The 12,380-nt window shown below is 44.9% G+C and overlaps 1 long non-coding RNA gene across 1 annotated transcript; it reads left to right on the top strand.

Annotated features, from left to right (window-relative positions):
- Positions 1-7,083: 7,083 nt before the first annotated feature.
- On the top strand, positions 7,084-11,537 carry LOC143511615 (uncharacterized). Its single transcript, XR_013130194.1, has 3 exons — positions 7,084-7,646; positions 10,870-11,112; positions 11,255-11,537. It is a non-coding gene; the product is annotated as an uncharacterized LOC143511615 (long non-coding RNA).
- The last annotated feature ends 843 nt before the right edge of the window (positions 11,538-12,380 follow it).

Genomic DNA, 12,380 nt, shown 5'->3' with positions numbered 1-12,380 from the left:
AAACATGGTATTAAGCCATTATCTGAAGGGGTCTCCTCTACAGTGAAAAGTAGTGCCAGGAAAATTGCATCTTTCTTCCTTCTTCTTTTTTTTGTTTTTGGTCTAACACTTTGGGTGGATCCATCTCTCCATTTGTCTGCCTGTTGTTAGGACAGTGAGTAATGTGTTGCTCCTGCGATCCTGACCCCTGACCCCTGACTCAGTCTCTCTTCTGCAGACACACAGGCCAAGAGGGAATTAAGGAAAAGTTCTGATTCTCACTAACTCCAACTATCCCTGACCCGTTGAGTGGGTTCTTTGCTCTGAGGATGAGCAGCAGAATACACCCTCCAGACAGCCCTGGACCTCCTCTTATTAGTCTGTAATGGGTTAATGTGGACAGAGGAAACCCCTCCTTTCCTGTCCACTCCCACCAACAACAGAGCTTAATTGTTCAGCTATAGTACGTCACGAAGATTAGCAGCGCCGTCTGCAACCCAAAGTGGGATGCGCTGCATTTGACATGCGTCTCTTGCTACACGCCTGCGTCTCAACAAACTTCCAGAGGTCTAGATGTAACCACTCCGAATGTGAAACCCTCCTTGCAAACATACAGTACTTTGTGTTTAAGGAAGGATTGTATGGGGGGGGGGCATGGTGAGTTACACACCTTATATCCATATGGTCCTATTTGCTCCAGTGCACCAAACACAGGATTCAGTGTCAGAGGCTGGGATGTCCTAATATTGACTGTAAGATGTCATATGACCTAGGGGCCCAGCAGTGATGAGATTCATACTTTTGCAACATAAATAGCAGGAGAATAATAGAGGAGTAGATTTTCAGTTTTAATGATACAATATAAACCCTCTTGGAAATGTTTCTGAATTTCTTATTTAGAAGTGGGAATCAGATACCAGATAATATGTATTTTAAATATGTGTATATTGCTCTTTATGTTTCTGGAAATCCCACCATACTCTACTGCACGAGCCCTTTTGGAGGTCTTTTCTAGTCTCTGTCCTTTGAAACTACTGCACGACACTACGGATATTCTACGGGATTATGTCTCCTGGAGATCTGAAACACCCCTGTGTGCATGTGGGCTCTCATGCACGTGTCTGTTTAATTCATAAATGAGGCTTTTGTGGTATTGTTCGCTCTCTGCTGCGCCTTGGTTGTGTTTTGAAAACTCAGTAGCATTTTGAGGAAACATCTCGGGGCCCTTTTACGTCCGGGATAGGCAACGCTATCCTAATTCCACCTCAAACACAGTGCTATTACCAAGCAAATTCAAGCCTTGTTAACGGACATAATGAGAAATATCATACGGTCTCATTACCAAAATCAAATCTTGATTTTGCCGACGGAAGGGGGGTTGGTGAACCCAAACACAGTGCCCCCCCTCCCGGCCCTGTGCACTCCGACACAGGGAGGCAGCTCCATGCCTTAGTCGCAATCAGTCTCTGAAACTACTGATGAGCTCTCTGGAACATCCAACCGCCTTTTGAACATAAATTAGCATTTAGACAAACCGGTGGCTCCAGCCAGAGCTATCTCACTCGTTAGTTCGCATCTAAATGGCTGTTTGGCTCCTGTTTGGGCTTGGCTATACAGCAGGCTGTTAGGCTGATGTATTTTGGTTTAATTCGTTGCAGGGGAAAGGCACCGTGGCTTCAAGGCGTACGCTCGCCTCTCCATCCGACATCCATCTCGCTCCTACGCCTAAATAAAACACAGAAGTCAATCTACTTTATGGATCAGACATCCGCCATTACTAACGCCAGGCATGATCGTAATGAACAGTCTCTCTCCGTGCCGAGAAGCGAGCTGGCTAAAACAAATGGTCACGTTGTTGTAGCTGCTCCGGCGCCAGTTTATTAATCCAGGCCCGCTCGGTAAGGCGGAGCTGCCTATGATGCTAATGACCGGTACCGAGAGGTACCGAGAGTCATCGCTCAGCGTGCTTCGCGGGGTTAGCGGGATAAATGATCATTACTGCTCGGTTCCCCTCGCCCCTTCACCCCGGCCGCCACTACAGGACGAGCTGTCTGCGCCCGGGATAACATCTTGTTACACTTTTTTTATTTTGTTCCGCTCGTTCATTAAAACCAGAGAAGAGAGAACAAAGACAGGCAATTAAAACCCGCGCAGTGGATCCAGTCGCCATTCAACCCAATCTTAATTCACCTGAAATGAAAATAATTAGAGCGTGATATTAAAAAATGAAAAGATAAAAATGAAAACGTCCATCATGTGCGAACGTTACGGGTGTGATAACAGGTAGGCAGGGCGCGTCCTCTTCGTTTCTGGAGGTTTGCTAAGAGGCTGAGCTCGAGCTATGAGTGTGTTTATGGGTGCTGAAAATGTGACTGCAGAAATTCCATAAAAATATGTCATAGCATCAGAGGCTCATGAAGATGATAAAAACAACGAGAAGAGGTAAATGCATTATTATGACTGAGCAGGTAACTACAGCTATATGTTAGAAAAGAAAACGGTTCTTACAATCTCTGCCAGGGAGCCATTATGCTATTTGCAGCACAAACTGCCCCCATGAACAGCAAATGTCTTCATCTGCACTGATAAGTTCGACGTGCCACTCTGCTCCGGCCATGTGTCCGCGCCCGGTGATCGTGCTGTCGCCCGGGACCGTGGAAGCTGCAATAAACACGAACAGGCCTGACCCGATCCCTGCTGGGGTGAGCCTCTGCAGACATGGGTCAAGGGCTGCACACAGACATGAACTTTTGTTGACAAGACTCAATGTCTCCGGGGAACACAGCAAGCCAAGCGGCAGAGCTTGATGGTAAAACAGACAGCCACAAATGTTTCTGAAGCATGGTTCTGCTGTGCCCAGAGAACCATGAAGCAGACACACACACACACACACACACACACACACACACACACACACACACACACACACACTCACACACACACACACACACGTGACCCAGTGTGAGCACCACTGTTCTACCATGATTGGTGCACAGTGCATTTGAGTGTAACATGTGTTTAAGGTTTTAAAGTCGGAAGGTGCCCATTGCAGTAGAGGAAGGTGTTCTTGTAGGTTCATGTGTGTTTATGGCATTGGGCACCTTGCGGTCATGTAAACTAACACATGGGCTTGTTTAAATCCTGCCCTGGGAATCTGCACAGCTGTGTGTAACGTTCTTTAAACGTTGATCACGTTCTACCCCTCACTCTTTTCCTCACCCCGTTTTGACAGTTTATATAGCAAGCAGCAGAATATAACTATTGCTGTCTTCTTTGTAGTGCGTGTATCAAAATGAAAATGATCTTTATGAACATATGTATTAAGACCTTATGTAAGTTTTTATATGTTTGCTGAATGCAAACATGTACTCATGTCAGTACTCATGTCAGTGAAGTATTTGTAAAAACAAACAAACAAAGCAACATGGCGGCCATGTTGAATAGCATGTTTGCCATGTAACGAGTCCAGCTAAGGGTTCCTCCAGATTTTCATCTTGCTCCTTTAGTTCTACTTTAGTCTATCTTTCTCCGTGCAGCCCGAGGCCATCTCCACAGCGCACCTCTGAGCGGCCGCTCAGTACGTGCTCCTTAAAGGAGCGGAGAAATGGTGACCCGTTTCTCGCCAAATGGGTGAGAAAGTGGGACTGCATCCACGTTGGGACATGCCTGTGGAGGCCTGGCAGGGTGACGAAGCAATGTAAGAGGAGAACGCTGACACGGCGGCCCTCAGACCCCGCAGTCCAGACCTCCGTCACTCTGCCCCACGCCCCACACAAGCCAATAATTACTTTCTCCAACCATGGACCATGGCAACCCAGCTGGAAACCTCAGGGACTCTCCGCCAGCCGTTGCCACACACACACACACACACACACATATATGCTGTCACATGCAATCATCTACAACTTTCGTTCTTTTTCACCTTGTCCTCTTTGAGCTTTCTCACCCAGTCTCACTGGCTCTGTCTCTCTCTCTCCCTCTCTTTACGCTCTCCTGTACCTTCCACGGCTCACACAGGCTCCTACACGCTCACACAGGTTTCATCTAGACGAACACGCATCTTCATGTCTCAACATTTCAGGATGCTGGCGACTCTCTGAACCCATCAACCTGATCTGGAAATAATGTCCACATGACTAAATTGCCGGTGTGGCATTAACATGTGAAGTACTGAAATACAGGGATTTTTATGATTGCTTAAGCACAATTTTGAAAATCAGGTTCATTTTGTCAAAACACTACACAGTTTGCACCACCACAAGTTCGCACAAGTACTAGAAAACCTCAAATTTGCAAAATGAACACTTCATACAAACCTATACACTAATTTATAAAAGCCAAATATGATATGCTTGAACAAAATTATCACTACTGTGCTCTAAAACACTTGCACAGGGCCCATAACCTGCGTTTCTTTGAGATTTTTCTTTGCTGTAGATGTACTGTTAGTTTTTACGCAGCCATTTTCCAACCTCTCTGTTTGATCTCTGTTCTGATTAGCTGCCTTGGATTGTGCCTCATTCAAAAAGCATTCAGAGCTGAGACACAACTGCAGTATAAGAGGGTGGGGCTAACTGCTTTAGGCTGAAGGGGCGGAGATATGTTAATATGTTCTCATGACGTCAAAGAAAGTGATTGCAGAACAGAATGTTTTTGCAGCTGAGATGCCATATATGGACTGGGGGTGTGAACTGTGTGCGAAACATTAACAATATTTATGCATCACTTGAAAATTGTTTATTTCAATAAAGCAAGAGTGATTTAGTTTTCCATTATAGAAGCCTATCAACATTTATGTTTTCCTAGAGATATAGTCTGGGTTTGATATTTTTCAAAGATATTGTTTGAGTAAAGTACATGAATATATTAACCAAACACAACACCACTACTGCACACTGATGAATTTGTTTTTCTTTCCACATTATAAAATTGGTCAATACATCAATGCATTTCCAAAGCATTTTACAAAATTATCTCTGACATATTATACAATATGTAAACACAGCAAAACCACGCTGTGGTGGAGGGTGTGTGTGTGTGTGTGTGTGTGTGTGTGTGTGTGTTTAAAAAAAGTCCTAGCGCCCCCTGCTGGCAGTTGAGGACCCCGTTTTGTGTAACGGCAGTGAATATTGTGAAGTCACCATGAAAATGGACGTTCAGTACAACAGTGATGCTTGTCTCTGATCTCTTGTCAGGTTAAACCCAGCCTCATCCATGAAGATATATTCAAGCAGCAACGCATCAGCATCCATTTTCTAAACTCTGGAGTGAGACAGTTCAGTTCAGCCCTACTACCAATTTACATGTAAAAAGGTTCTATTTGCAGTGCACAGTGCTGCGGTGAACATTACCCACGTTCACGTTTTCACGTCTTCTCGGAACGTCTTTCAAATGACACTCGGTAGAGGGGCCTCATCTGCATGTGCTGTTTGTGGGTTCACTCCAGGGTTTATTGAGAGACTTGAAGGTATGTTTGAATTTAGGATGTTTGAATTTGAGGGATATCTGATGATTGACTAAAGTATGTTTATGATAGAGCTCTTGTTGCTTTTAGATAATGGGACCCATGTAGGCCAATCATGCTACACGTAAAATGTCACAGAACACCGTACAAGGCGTTGTTTCAAACATGGAGTGCAAGGAATTGATACCAAAAAGCACTGACGTAAATGCAGGTGAACTTACCCGTTGTCTTTCTATTGTGCATACGCCTGATTGGTGGGTTTACATTTAAGCACCCAAGTGTCTGTCCACCTGACATCTATGTTTGATCAGTTCGTTCACAGGTGTGGCATTTTGAAAAATAGTGCCTTCAAATGGTAGTGACCATGTTAGATGTCTGTGTCTAATGTAGAGAAATGTGTTCAGTGTGAGACTGAGAATGTGCCTCCAGTTGGGCAGGTCTGGGCTTTTGCTCCTAGAGGTGTCGGGTTTCTCTAACTGTTCTGTTTAACTGTTGGAGTCCTCATAAAAAATGTAGCTGTGTTATAGCACTCGTAAAAAAAAGTGCAACACATGCAATCCAACAGCATCCAAATGTGTGTGAAGTATTAATTCAGCACAAGAGATTATGTATATCTAAATATATACAACATTAGAGGGGAAAAAATAGACTACTGCAAAACTGCAGTTGGACTTTCAGTGGGTTTATTTATATTTCAAAATATCTACAGAATTTATTTGCAGAAAATGACAGCTGCTCTAAATGTAAAAAAAAAATATGTTGCATTTTGAGACCTTGAATAATGCAAACAAGTTCATGTTCACTGATAAGCAACACCATTCTGTCTTAATTCATGCTAACCATACACTTGAGGAATCTAAAAAGAATTTGAAAAGGCTTAAATTACTTTCACATCTAAAGACTGTGTTATTAGTCAATGTTTCAATGACACTATGATTTTGCAAAGAAAAGATTTTTCAGGGTTACCGTTTACAAGACTAGAATCATTCTGGGATTATTTCCCATTCATCTCCTGTTGGAGATTTACAAGAAGAGATGAAGAATGGAGTAGAAACAGCTTGGAGACAGCCATCAGCTTTGATGTCCAGCAGTACCATGATCTCAAGGTCTCCTCCAGATCTCCTAGTCTCCTACAAACCACCTCCATGCCAGAGATGGCCCAGCTCCCCTGTTGCTGCATGTCTGTGCAGGACAGTGCTCACCTGTTGGCTGATGACAGCGCTCACTTCACTGTCTGCATGTGCCAAAACCAAAAACCCATAATATTAAACATGGCTGATTTAATAGGAACCTAGAGCTGTGAAAAAGACATGCTGGAGACCCTGACCACCGTAGGCCAAACGATCGAGATGACGGTAGCGTGCCATGAACAACTCACATGATTTTATTCCAACATTGGAAATTTGTCTGTGACAGTGAAATCACTTGAAAAGTCATTTGGTGTAAGAGCAGCATTAGGAATAATTCTGAAATCAATATTTGGTGGAATAACCCCCGATTTTCAATCACACCTTTCATGCGTCTTGGCATGCTTTTTCACATTGCTTGTTAACTAAGATTTGATTCAGGTGATCGCCTAATCATTACCTCGTTAAGTAGAACGAGGCGTGCTGGAATCCCACAGACGCTGGAATGGAATGGCTGCCATGCATGTGGTGATTACATTATGCTGTGGTCTCAATTTTTCCCTGAGCTGTAAAAGTCCAATTTTACATAGACTAATTACCTTGCCTGAATTACACTGTCACTAGTAATTCCCCACTGCTCTTATTAATACTGGACCAGGCCTAATCTTCCGTGGGATGTTCCCAGAGACGTCCACCCACATGCTTGGCTGTGCTCCGTTCTCAGTAAGGAGTCTTGCACTGTAGTTGAAATGCATTGGTGGGCTGCACTGATTGGTCAGTGAGATGGGTCCAGCCTGTCTCCGCCTGTTTTAGGACCCCGCGGGTCCCAGAGCAGCATCCTTGGGCCACTGGCTGCTGAATGCCAATCGGAGTGCGGGTTCTGGAGCCACTTTGGTCCAAGACTGCATATTAGCTGTCTCACGGCCCCTCAACAGCACGGCTGCTCCTGAGCCGGACCCGCGGCCCTAATGACAGCCGGCCCGAGCTACTTTGCGGTCAAAGGCTGTAGTCCTGTAGGCCTGGGCGGTTTTCCTGCAGCAAGGCAGTGACGTGCTTCTCTTCCCTTCTGTGTTCATGTGAGCCTCGACACTCATCCCATATTCACACCACTTGAGAGATCTGCACACGCACACACATTGATTTCTAGCGGTTGACAACCTGGCCACTGAGGCCAAGATTAGGTTTGTGCTGGGGTGTGTATGTGTGTGTGTTTACAATTGCATTTGCAGTGCTGCTGTGATGGGTGTGTCTGTGTGTGGGACTGTGAGTGTGGAGAAGGAGCTATATTATTTTCTAAGAAGATATTGCTGTTTTGCTGCTGAGTTCAGACCTGTATACATTTGTGTGGGCATGCATGGTTATCATGATATTATTGTGTATTGTGCTGCTGTGTACATACTCAGATGTGTGTGTGCATGTGCTGTGTGTGCACGCGCACACATGCTTTGCACACGTCTGGATTTTGCTGAGGTTTTTGCTGCTGCGGTAACGCTATAGAGACGTGTTTGAGATTAGGTTTGGCTTCACATACTGCAGTACGGCTAAGCCTGCTGCGGTGGAAATGGAGCTAAGTGGTGACCTCTCTCTCTCCAGTGTCCCTGAGCAGAGAGCCTCCACGGCCCACTCACCTCTGCTCGCCTCCCGTCCTCGCACGCACGCACAGAATCCCTCAACAGCTGGAGAATGACTTACAGCCATAAAACGCCACACTGTTGCACTCTTGATTTAATGGAGGTCACTGGGGAAGAAAAGCTCTGAGGTAGGGGATTCTATCCCACGCGCTGTCTATAATGGCGATACCATCTCTCCGAGCCCAGGTGGAAGGGTGTGACCAGAGGATGGCTGGTCTAACCCACGGTACCTTTTGCAGTCGCAGATGGGTTTTGCATAGAAATGGTTTTGATTTTGGGAAGTGAAGCTAGGCGGCCATGTCGGTGGTGATGGTGGGGTGTGGTGGTGTGATCCAGACCCCTTTGGGCTTCTTCTGTTTGTCACAGTTTAGCCTTTCATCTTTTGCTTGGTGTATCTATTCAATGGTTTGAGGACGGACTTTCTGATCTCTGGGGGAAAGAGCCTTCGGGTGGTGAGTTAAGGCCAAGTGTGGGTTTCTTCATAAGGCCAACACAAGCCTACGGAACAGGTTTTATCAGTATTCAGGCCCCAGACAGTGAAGCTAAGTTTCTCTTCCATAAGGCCATACATTCTATCTGGCCTCCTTGGCAAATCCTCTCTCCAACTCTTCACTAACCCTGAAAATGTTTCATTTGCAGGGGACACTTCATTCTCCATTTCCCTGTCTCTCTGTCTCACTCTCCCTGTCTCTCTGTCTCCCTTTCCCTGTCTCTCTGTCATGTGTCTTTCACTCCCTCCCCTTCGTGCTCCTCTAAGCTCCCACTATACATCAAAAAGCTATTTGAGCACTGCACCTCCTGCCGATTCTCATTCACACCTGGACAGAAGAGGGGGCAGGTCTTGATTTGTTTACTTGCATGGATATCATTGGCCGGCCCTTTTTTTAATTTGAGAGAGGCGTGCTTATCAGACCCTGCAATGTCCCTCTGTAGCAGCACCATTTCAAAGACCAGACATCAATCTCATGGCTATGAAAGAGCACTTCAGTGGGGATCAAAGCAGACTAATGCTCTGCACTTTACTAGTCAGCCTTAAAGCACTGTCCTCTTTACTGAAATCTGTAAATTCCATGTCCCTGAAGTACTCGCAGTGCTGCACAACATCGCATGTATATCCAATTAGGAGCCTCTATACCCCCCCCATCATGTCCCCTCCCCCACACACTCCTTGGTATTCAGGGAAGTCAGACATCCTTGAAGATGAGAGCTATCATGACCTACAAATCTCAACATCAGTCAAAATAGATTCTCGAGTGCCCTCCATTTGTCACGCCAGTGACAGCAGAACACTCGTATTCTGTAAGAAACTTGTGTACTGACGCGCATGGTGAGTATTGCTGACACGCTTTCAGATTACAGCATGAGGAATTCTCTGAAGTACAGGACAATTGTGTCTTCTAATACATGGTGATGTGTTGTAGTAAAATAGGCCTTCCACCCTACAATATAAAACCTATTTTATTTTTATTTTTGAAGTAGAAAGTTCTGATCTTAAAATGCTTATTAGCTGTAATATTGATATTAATATAGTCTAGCCACAGGAGTTGGAGGGAGCAGTGATTGTGCTCTAAAGGTGTCCTAGTACATCCTGTGATTGGACTAGCAATGCCAGTGTTCATTCAAGTTCATTAACATGGACATCAGCTCTCTGACAGGTTCCAGAAAAGTTCTCTGGCATATCCAAGGCCCCAGTCTTGATTCCTCTGTTGCCCCCGGAGGCCCAAGAGAGTGTGGATGAAAGAGGTGCACATAAACCTGCTGACTGAGGTTATTAAATGCACATGTCAGGACCCCGTTATTGATCGTGGTTCATTAGTCATTGAACACATGGGTCTGTAATTGCTGAGTGTTCATAGCAGGGGTCTGTAGTGCTGCAGTGAGGTCTAGTGGGGAACCTGGTGATGCACACAGTCTTGCTTGGACAATGGTGCTTTAGAGACATGGGTAGACCGGCTACTGCCTGGTGAGCTGAATATCTTTTAAGATCAGAGTAAATGTAAACTTGGGTAGGCACAGAGAATCTCTATGGCTTCCTGGTCTATGCAGCTGAGGAATATTAGCATTATAAGCTGTTACAGGGAGAATCAAACCAGGTGGACTGTGTGTTAAGGCAGTGCTCTGCTAGAAGCTTGATGAGTAGAACAGAAAATTATATGATATATTTACCTAGGATCAATTCTGTGATCAGATGCAAAGCACTTTGTAAGTCGCTCTGGATAAGGGCATCTGCTAAATGCCATAAATGTAAATATTTGGACAGGTTTGGGTAAGGCAACCAGTGGACAAGTGTGATGTGTTTTTGAAGATGCCTTTGGTATCTGCTCTGTGTGTTTGAATTCAGCACTTCACTGTCGTGTCTGATGTGTGTGTTTATAAAGTAGAGATCATCTGTGTTTGTGTTACATTCGGGAGAGGAGCTGACAATGGAGGGGGCAACAAGTTATAGATCTACAATACGGAGGGCAGGACAGAGGCATTAAACATTAATCAGGGCAAATAGGCATTAAACTTTAAAGTCAAATAGACAGTGCAAATGGCACATTGAAGTCCAAGTCAAATCAATGAAGAAAACATCTTCAAAGTGACTCTGTGTGTGTGTGTGTGTGTGTGTGTGTGTGTGTGTGTGTGTGTGTGTGTGTGTGTGTGTGTGTATTAATCATTCATTCAGGAGAAAGACAGGTTGAGAGGCCCGATGGCTTTAGGGTAGAACTGTCCTTCACACAGCTGACTCCAGGATGAGCTCCAGAACCTTTTGCCAGATGGCAGCGATGTGAAAACCAGGAGTCAGCTGGCTGCGGTGATACTGCAGCAACCTCTCACAATGTGTCTTAAGATGTCAGAAGTGTGGGAGCCGTGGCCCAGTGCTTGGGTGATTACACCACCCGCTAGAGGACTTCGCAGTTCAGTTCAGGTCAGTAACTCTACCAGACCATGATGCGGGTGACATGAACCCTATCTACAGTGGCTCTGGTGACGCTCGGAAGGGCTCTAGCAGACAGCTTCAAGTTTTTTGTTGCTCTTAAGATCTCTACACTATGGAAGTGTTGTTACAGGACCTGGTGAGGCCCTGTGAGCATCTGACCTCTTCATGGTTATCCTACTAAAGTAAAGGAGAGCATGGTGTTCTACTTTCTCCTAAAGTGTCCTCAACCAATCTGGTGGTCCACCGCTCATCAGACAGCTGGTGAATTAGACGATTGGCCTCGGCCAATGTTGTATTTCTTACATATTTGCTGTTTTGTTTTTAATTACAGTACCTGTAGATTTTTAGCTGATACACTTCTTCATTTAAAATATGGCATTACAGAGTGTAGATCTACATATTAAGCAAGCAGAGACAATTCAGACGATAGCAATCTTAAATAAATGTTCATTAAAGTTCAGCAAATTGTCATGTTTCGTCAGATGCAAAAACCACATCAAGAGGATTATATATTGGTCACCGGCCTCCCCGCTCTATAAATATTGACACTGGCCACTGAAAAATCCATTTCGGTCGACCACGAAACCAAAGCGTGTATTGGAGTCTCAGGCTCATTTTTCCCGAAAGTCTGAGGACCAACAGCAGAGTGTTTTACTGGACTGTGGTTGTACCTGGTGGAGTGAGGAGAGAAGAATCTGTGTGATGATCAGGATAGAGGTGGAGCAGAAGTGAAGATCATCCTCACGTAGGTGGTGTTCTCCAGGTGAAGCTAATGCAAACGTCATGTAGAGGGCAGAGGATTCTATGGCCAGAGTTGTAAGTATGACCTTACACACCTGATTACAGCAGGACTCATTAAGCACCAGGTGTGTGCTCTCGCATGCACTTTGGAGTTCCTGTCTGGAAAATGGTAAAATGGTAAGTCTTGCACTGCTATTTCACCTCAGCGATGTCTGGATGTAATATGGCCTACCATGTGCCCTTGTTAATGTGTTTCTAGAGTGCTTCATGCCCAACACTCACACACAGAGTTAACGGAAATGTGTGGACACATCAGTATGACCTGTGATTTGATCTAACTGAAGTTACACTGAGAAATATTATGTGTAACCCCAACCTGTGTCTTCTGTTATTAGTTATCTGGTAGATGACTTAGCTTAAGCCATTATTAGGTTGTATGTAAACCCCAAATATGGCAGATCAATACATGCCGATCGCAGCACTGGGGAAGGTAATGAAACCAGGTTCTGTAGCAT

The sequence above is a fragment of the Brachyhypopomus gauderio genome, chromosome 4 (genome assembly GCF_052324685.1).
Source record: "Brachyhypopomus gauderio isolate BG-103 chromosome 4, BGAUD_0.2, whole genome shotgun sequence".
In the NCBI taxonomy this organism is placed as follows: Eukaryota; Metazoa; Chordata; class Actinopteri; order Gymnotiformes; family Hypopomidae; genus Brachyhypopomus; species Brachyhypopomus gauderio.
The sequence above is the reverse complement of the archived record's forward strand: the minus strand, read 5'-3'. Positions and strand labels throughout refer to the sequence as shown.